The 7,478-nt window shown below is 39.7% G+C and overlaps 1 non-coding gene across 1 annotated transcript; it reads right to left on the bottom strand.

The window, feature by feature from the left end:
- Window positions 1-3,906: 3,906 nt before the first annotated feature.
- On the bottom strand, window positions 3,907-4,013 carry LOC118571284. The gene has a single exon (XR_004943322.1). It is a non-coding gene; the product is annotated as a U6 spliceosomal RNA (small nuclear RNA).
- Between the last annotated feature and the right edge of the window lie 3,465 nt (window positions 4,014-7,478).

Raw genomic sequence — 7,478 nt, 5'->3', positions numbered from 1 at the left:
ATCTTGTTGATCTTCTCAAAGAACCAACTCTTTGTTTCATTAATCCTTTGTATTGTTCTCTTTAATTCTATTTTATTGATTTCAGCTCTCAATTTGATAATTTCCTGGCATCTGTTCCTCCTGGGAGACTTTGCTTCTTCCTGTTCAAGAGCTTTCAGGTGTGCTGTCAAGTCACTAGTGTGAGATTTCTCCAACTTCTTTATGTGGGAATTTAGTGCTATGAATTTCCCTCTTAGCACTGCTTTCATAGTGTCCCATAAGTTTGGGTATTTGGTATATTCATTTTCATTGATCTCTAGGAAGTCTTTAATTTCTTTCTTTATTTCTTCCTTAACCCATTGGTGATTTAGTTAAGCATTATTCAGTTTCCATGAGATTGTAGGATTTCTGTAGTTTTTTCTGTTGTTGAAATCTAACTTTAAACCATGGTGGTCCAATAGAACACAGGAGGTTATTCCAATTGTTTTGTATCTGTTGAGATTTGCTTTGTGGCCAAGTATGTGGTCGATTTTATAGAAGGTTCCATGGGGTGCTGAGAAGAAGGTATATTATTTTTTGTTCAGATGGAATGTTCTGTAGATATCGTTTAAGTCCATTTGAGTCATAACATCAGTTAAGACCATTATTTCTCTGTTAAGTTTCAATTTGGCCGATCTGTCCAGTGGTGAAAGTGGGGTGTTGAAGTCTCCCACTATTAATGTGTGGGGTTTTATATATGATTTAAGCTTTAGTAATATTCCTTTTACATATGTGGGTGCCCTTGTGTTTGGGGCATAAATGTTCAGAATTGATACTTCATCTTGGTGGATCTTTCCCGCAATGAGTATGTAATATCCTTCATCTTCTCTTTTGATTGATTTTAGTTTGAAGTCTATTTTGCTGGATATTAGGATTGCTACACCAGCTTGCTTCTTAAGACCATTTGATTGTAAAGTCTTTTCCCAGCCTTTTATTCTTAGGAGGTGTCTGTCTTTGAATTTGAGGTGTGTTTCTTGTATGCAGCAGAAAGATGGGTCCTGTTTTCATATCGTTCTGTTAATCTGTGTCTTTTTATAGGTGAATTAAGTCCATTCATTGTAGTTAGAGTTTTCCTTCCTGGCCCAGTCAGGACAAATCTCTCTTACCCGCCAGTCCCACAGTCGCTCAGACCCAACCAAGAAAACACACAGAAACTTATATTGTTTAGAAACTGTATGGCCGTGGCAAGCTGCTTGTTATCTGCTTCTTCTATCTTAAATTAACCCATTTCTCTTAGTCTATACTTTGCCACATGGCTTGTGGCTTACCGGTGTCTTTACATGTTGCTTCTCATGGCGGCAGCTGGCGGTGTCTCTCCCCAGCCTTCTACTTCCCAGAATTCTCTTCTCTCTTGTCCTGCCTATACTTCCTGCCTGGCCACTGGCCAATCAGATCTTTATTTACACAGAGCGATATCCACAGCACTTCCCCTTTTCTTTTTGTTTAAGGAAGGTTTTAACTTTTACATAGTACAATTACATATAACAAAACAATTATCAAGCAAGAATTACAGTTACAATATTAAAGAAGATATCCTATCTATCTTATATTTGTGAGTCCAAGGTTTTATATCTAACTTATCTTTTATCATAACTGAGAAAATTATAACTATCTAGTCTTCAACCACATCAAAGACCTCAGAAGGATATAATATTACCTGAGAAATGGGAGAAGGATGCAAGCAACTTTCGGGAGTCTTGCAGGGTAGACAGAGACAGCTGGCAGTCTGGACAGTCACCTAATGTTCCTTTGTAAAGTTGGGGCACTTGTCTTCAGCCCACAGGGCTAGAGTCTCTCAGTCACTTCTCTCAGTGTCCTGAATGTCTGGCAGTTTCCTCTGTGAAGCAGGAACCTGAAGGACCATTTTGTCAAGCAAAGTTCAGTGGTCACCTTTCTATGGGTCCTGCATGTCCAGTTGATCAAGCTGTCCAGGCAAGAACAGTTTCTTGCCCAAATGGCTATTTTTACCAAGGTGAAGATAAACTCCATATGAAGTGTCTTTAATGCCCATCCTCCTCTCTGAAGTAAATTGGTGCTGCCAGGAGCAGACATGTCTCACTGTCCAGAAAGTCTAAATTTTAAAAATATTTTAAATGCCATATTCTGAAGGTCTTTGAAGTATTTGAAGATTACCTATCTATCTGAAATATCTCTATGTATACCTAAAAGACTTAACTAACATGGCTATGAGTATGATTATCACAGATGATTAATTATTAATCTATTTTTAATTATCCATTACAATTTTAAATGAGCTATACAAACACAATACCTTAAACACGAGTAGAAATATGTACATAGTATAACAAAATTAACTTTAACTTTGTATCAATAGACTAAAATCTATACCAATGTAAAACATTTTAAATAAGTTGTTGCTCTTTGGAAATAAGTTCCTTCCTTAATCTACCCTTTCATCCTATTATATCTATATCATATCCCCTTTTTATCTTTAGAAAGAGATTGCATTTATAATCAACCTGTTTAAAATAAAATAGTGGTTTTTCTCTGTCCTGCACCAGTGGGCTCTTCTGATTTGGGACACAAGAATCTCTTAACCTTTTCTTTTAGCAATATGTCTGGGTTTAGAGGAGTGAGCCAATTCCATCTCCAAAGCCAGCTTGATAATTTTGGGAATGTGGGCGTAGTTTCTCTTACTACTTCCTCCTGGAGGGGGGCACTGTATCTTATGGGGACACAAAGAAAATTTTAGGATTATGGAGTAGTCCGTGAGGGTGAACCTCTGAGCCAGTTGCCTTGAAACCATTCTGGATGTTAGATCATCTGGGCCATGGTGTCATTTGGAGACCTTTCAGGTGGTCTTGGCTGATCAAACCTGATGTATCTTAATCTGGAACAAATCCACAGCCTCTGGCTTTCTATGGAAACAAAAGCAGAGACTCTTTTCCAAAGCAACATATCCTTATATCCAAATTTTGAAGACAAGGTACCTTTAAAATTTACATATTTGTTTAACTCAACAGCTTTTACGATCAGATCTTTTTCTGCAGTTAAAAATCCCAAAGACAAGACAAACCAGATTCTCTGTGTAATATCCATCTTTGTAAGACTGAAACGCCTCTGTGGCTGCTGGCTCCGCCCACCTCAGTTTCCCAACATGACGGTGGTGGTACAGTTTACCGCCAGCTCTGGGTCTGGAGCCATGTGTACCATCAACTATCAGAAGCAGTTCTGTCAAAGCAGTGCATAGCCCAGAAACTTTTTTTTTTTTTTTAAACTGGCAAAGGCTAAATCTACCACGCAGCAGAGTAAAGTGCCACTTGTAGATTCCTCATTCCCATCACACTGCAGGTCAGACGCACACGCCAGGAACCCGCCATAGTAGCTCAAACCGGCAGGCTGCCGCTAACTTGAGAGAGACACCTAGGAAGCTGTTTTTAGCTCCGTCTTAGAATCTTTTTTCTCAGGTTTTAGGTGGAAATTCTTGCCAACACGTTGGGCGCCATTTGTAGTTAGTTTTCCTGCCTGGCCCACAGTCAGGACAAATCTCTCTTACCCGCCAGTCCCACAGTCGCTCAGACCCAACCAAGAAAGCACACAGAAACTTACATTGTTTAGAAACTGTATGGCCGTGGCAAGCTGCTTGTTATCTGCTTCTTCTATCTTAAATTAACCCATTTCTGTTAGTCTATACTTTGCCACATGGCTCGTGGCTTACCGGTGTCTTTACATGTTGCTTCTCATGGCGGCGGCTGGCGGTGTCTCTCCCCAGCCTTCTACTTCCCAGAATTCTCTTCTCTCTTGTCCCGCCTATACTTCCTGCCTGGCCACTGGCCAATCAGATCTTTATTTACACAGAGCGATATCCACAGCAATTCATATTAAGGGATATTAATGACCAGTGATTCTTTGTTCTTGTTATTATTTAAAAATATGGAATGCTTCAAGAATTTGTGTGTCTTTCTTGCACAGGGGCCATGCTAATCTTCTCTGTATTGTTCCAATGTTAGTATATGTGCTGCCGAAATGAGCACCATTGAGTTCCTTTTGTATTGGCCAACTACTCCTGGCCAAGAGGACTGCTCTGAAGTATACTTAAAGAATTTGGTGGGGAGGGGCTCAGTGGTTAAAAGCACCGACTGCTCTTCCAGAGGAACTGGGTTCAATGTCCAGCATATGGCAGCTAACAATGGTCTGTAACTCCAAGATCTGATACCCTCACATAGACACATATGCAGGCAAAATACCAATGCATATGTATAAAGAATTCTGTGGGACTCCAGGATATCAGTTGTAGAGAGAGAGCCTCTTGGCTAGGGGTATGGCCTTGTATCTATTTCCCCTTCTCTGTGCGCTCTGGCTGGGACCTGTGCAGGACTTGTGTGTGCTGCCACAGTCCCTAAGAGTTCATATGTGCAACAGTTCTCTTGAATCTGGAAGACACTTTTCTTGAAGACATCCATCAACTCTGACTCTTACAGTCTTTCTTCTGCTTCCAAATAGACCCCTGAGCCATCATGGGAGAGCTTTGCTGAAGACATTATATTTATGATCAAGTCCTCCAAAAGTCTTTCATTTTCTGTCCATTGTCTATTCCAAAAAGAAGCTTCTCTAATGAGGGCTGAATTGAGACTCTGTATTTGAGATTCAAGTCTCACCCCAGGGTGGCCACTAGGAGTGTTCTACAGAAAGTATTTTTCTGTAGACAGGAAGCTGTCTTCAGTTACAGGGTGATTGAAATGGGCTAGTAGAGAAGGCTGAAAGGGTAGGTGGGGAAGAGTTAAGCTGGTTCTGCACCAAGAGGTGGAGTTTCAAGGAAATGGAGGTAGGATGTGAGGAGGAGCTCTTACAGGCAGCCTGCAGTAGGACAAAGAGTAAGTGGAGATACAGGTATGAAAGTACTAAGGGGACCCTGCATCCAGACCTAGAGGCAAAGTCCTAAGGAATGGAGGGAGTGGGAGCATGGGCTCCTGTAAATGGGCTGTTACTATTACTGGATAGTTGTATTTTTTATTTATTATTGCTCTCTCCTCTCTCTCTCTCTCTCTCTCTCTCTCTCTCTCTCTCTCTCTCTCCTCTCTGTCTCTGTCTGTCTGTCTGTCTGTCTGTCTCTCTCTGTCTGTGTGTGTGTGTGTGTGTGTGTGTGTGTGTGTGTGTGTGAGGCTATGAACTCTAGAGCAGGGTAAGATATGAAAGGGGTTCAAGGGAGTGTAGCTTGACGGAAGAAAGGGAGGAGGGAAGGGATGAAATTCTATTTGTATTAAAGAAGACACAGTTCATTTTTAAAAGATGTCTTTTTCTTTTAAATAAGATAGAAGTCTGAAAACCAAAAACTTGAACCTAAAGTTGGCAAAGATCTCTATAAACGAACATCTGTTGAGTAGACATAAGCTCCATTTGAGCATGCAAACAATGTATTTCAGTTTTGGCAGATGGACGTGATTTCTTAGTGCCATCGAGTTTAACACAGACAGTTTAGATTTTTATGAGTTTAAACTTTACTTCTAACTATAGATTCTGAAGTTGATGCTTGAGAAAGAAACTCAAAAATAGGAAGCTTGGTGACAAAGAAGGGGAAGCAGTGGTGGGGAACAGAAAAGAGAGAGTATGGAAGGAGGGAAGAAGGATGAGGGAGGAAGGAGAGAGAATGGGAATTCTGAGGCTGGTATACAAAATAGGAGACCATTATTTAGAAGATACTTATTTTATAGAATGGCTGATAATAATTCTTAATAAAAAATTTATATTCTTTTGTTTTGCTTTTTAATATATCTATTTTTATATCTATGTATCTATGCATATCTATCTATCTATCTATCATCTCTCTATATCTATCTATCATCTCTCTCTCTATATATATATGTATATATATATATACATATGTATATATATATCATCAATAGGGAGTTTTTCAGTGGAACTAAAAAAATAGAGCTACTTAGGCACAGTCTATTACGGCTTACCTGTAGGACATGGTAAAAAAAAATGCATATTTCTAGGTTGTTTTCCTGAAGATTTTGTGTTATCTTTTTTTTCCAAGATAGGGCTTTAGGAGATGAGATTCCACTTATTTATTTTTATATGTTTATGTATGTATGTATGGAAGTGCACATTCACGTGTGTGCCATGGGGCACATGTAGAGACCAGAGGACAACCTTGGGTATCATTTGTTGACTTCCACCTTGTTTGTTGGGTTCCTTGGTTGTTTTCCCACTGCCTGAACTTGGATAAATAGAACTGCACCCTTCATGGATTTTCCCATTTCTACCTCTCATCATTATGTGGGAGCACTGAGACTGCAGGTGCCTTTATAGATCAGCTTAGGAGTATTCCTTAAAGAAAGCTCACTTTTCTTCCTGCAGCAGCTATCAGTTGCCAGTGCTGTGTTTGATAAAGGTGGAACTTCATGCCTATCTCCATTCTCCACGTTGGGGTGTTGTCTGGCTTTAGCTTGTGTGTTTTTGTTTTTGTTTTTGTTTTGTTTGTATGTTGTCTCAATTGCTGTGAATTCATATGTGCCCCATTGCACCTAGAAAACTCTCTTTTGGACTTACCTAGTGCCTTTGGCTCTTGTAAACTTCATGCCCACTTCTGCCATGAGTGATCCCCGAGCCTTAGGAGGAAAGGATTATCATTATCATGTAGATGTCCCATTTAGATCTAATCATGCGGCTGTCTCTTATTCTGTTTTTGGTCTCTGTATTAATCTCCATGTGTAGCAAAAGGAAGCTTCTCTGATAAGGCCTGAGAGACGCCATTAGTCTATGGGTTTGTTGATATGTCATTAAGAGTCAGTTTTTCCTTTTGCAGAGTGACAGAAGTAGATACTCCCATAGAACCAATGACTTGTTTTTCTGTGGGTTGTTGGCTTTGATATGGGTTCCAACTTGTGGCACAGGCTTAAATCCAAGCAACAAGCAATTGGTTACTCTCATTCATACAACTTTTGTACTAAGGAGCACATCTTACCAGGCTAGCAGTTGTAGCTCACACAGTTCACATCTGGGTAAGACTGAGGATTCTTTATTTCTTCCTGCTGCTGTGCAGAACACCTTCCAGCACCGTGAAAGCTACCCAATAGAGATGAAGCTTCCTGGTGACTATGAGCTTGATTTCCCCTTTTTTTTTTTAAATTTTTTTTTTTATTTAAAGGCGCATGCCACTACTGCCTGGCAATTTCCCCATGTTCTATGAATCAAGTACATGGTGTCTTCAGCAATACAAGTGATTCATATAGTATCTTTGAATGGAAGATTGACTGCCTGTACTTTATTTTATCAATTATAAACTTTCTGTGTGTAGCTTAATTTCTGGCAGAAGTTTTAGGGAGGTGAGGGAGAGGGACTGGCAGAGATGGGAGAGGGAAAACTGCAGTCGGACATGTCCAGCAATAAAATAATAATAATAGTAACAACAACAATAATAATAATGATATATGAGAGAAGAATAAATAAATAAGTTAGCCAATTTTTTTGTAACTTGTTCGTCAGTAGCTGAA

The sequence above is a fragment of the Onychomys torridus genome, chromosome 20, assembly GCF_903995425.1.
Source record: "Onychomys torridus chromosome 20, mOncTor1.1, whole genome shotgun sequence".
NCBI lineage: Eukaryota > Metazoa > Chordata > Mammalia > Rodentia > Cricetidae > Onychomys > Onychomys torridus.
The sequence above is the reverse complement of the archived record's forward strand: the minus strand, read 5'-3'. Positions and strand labels throughout refer to the sequence as shown.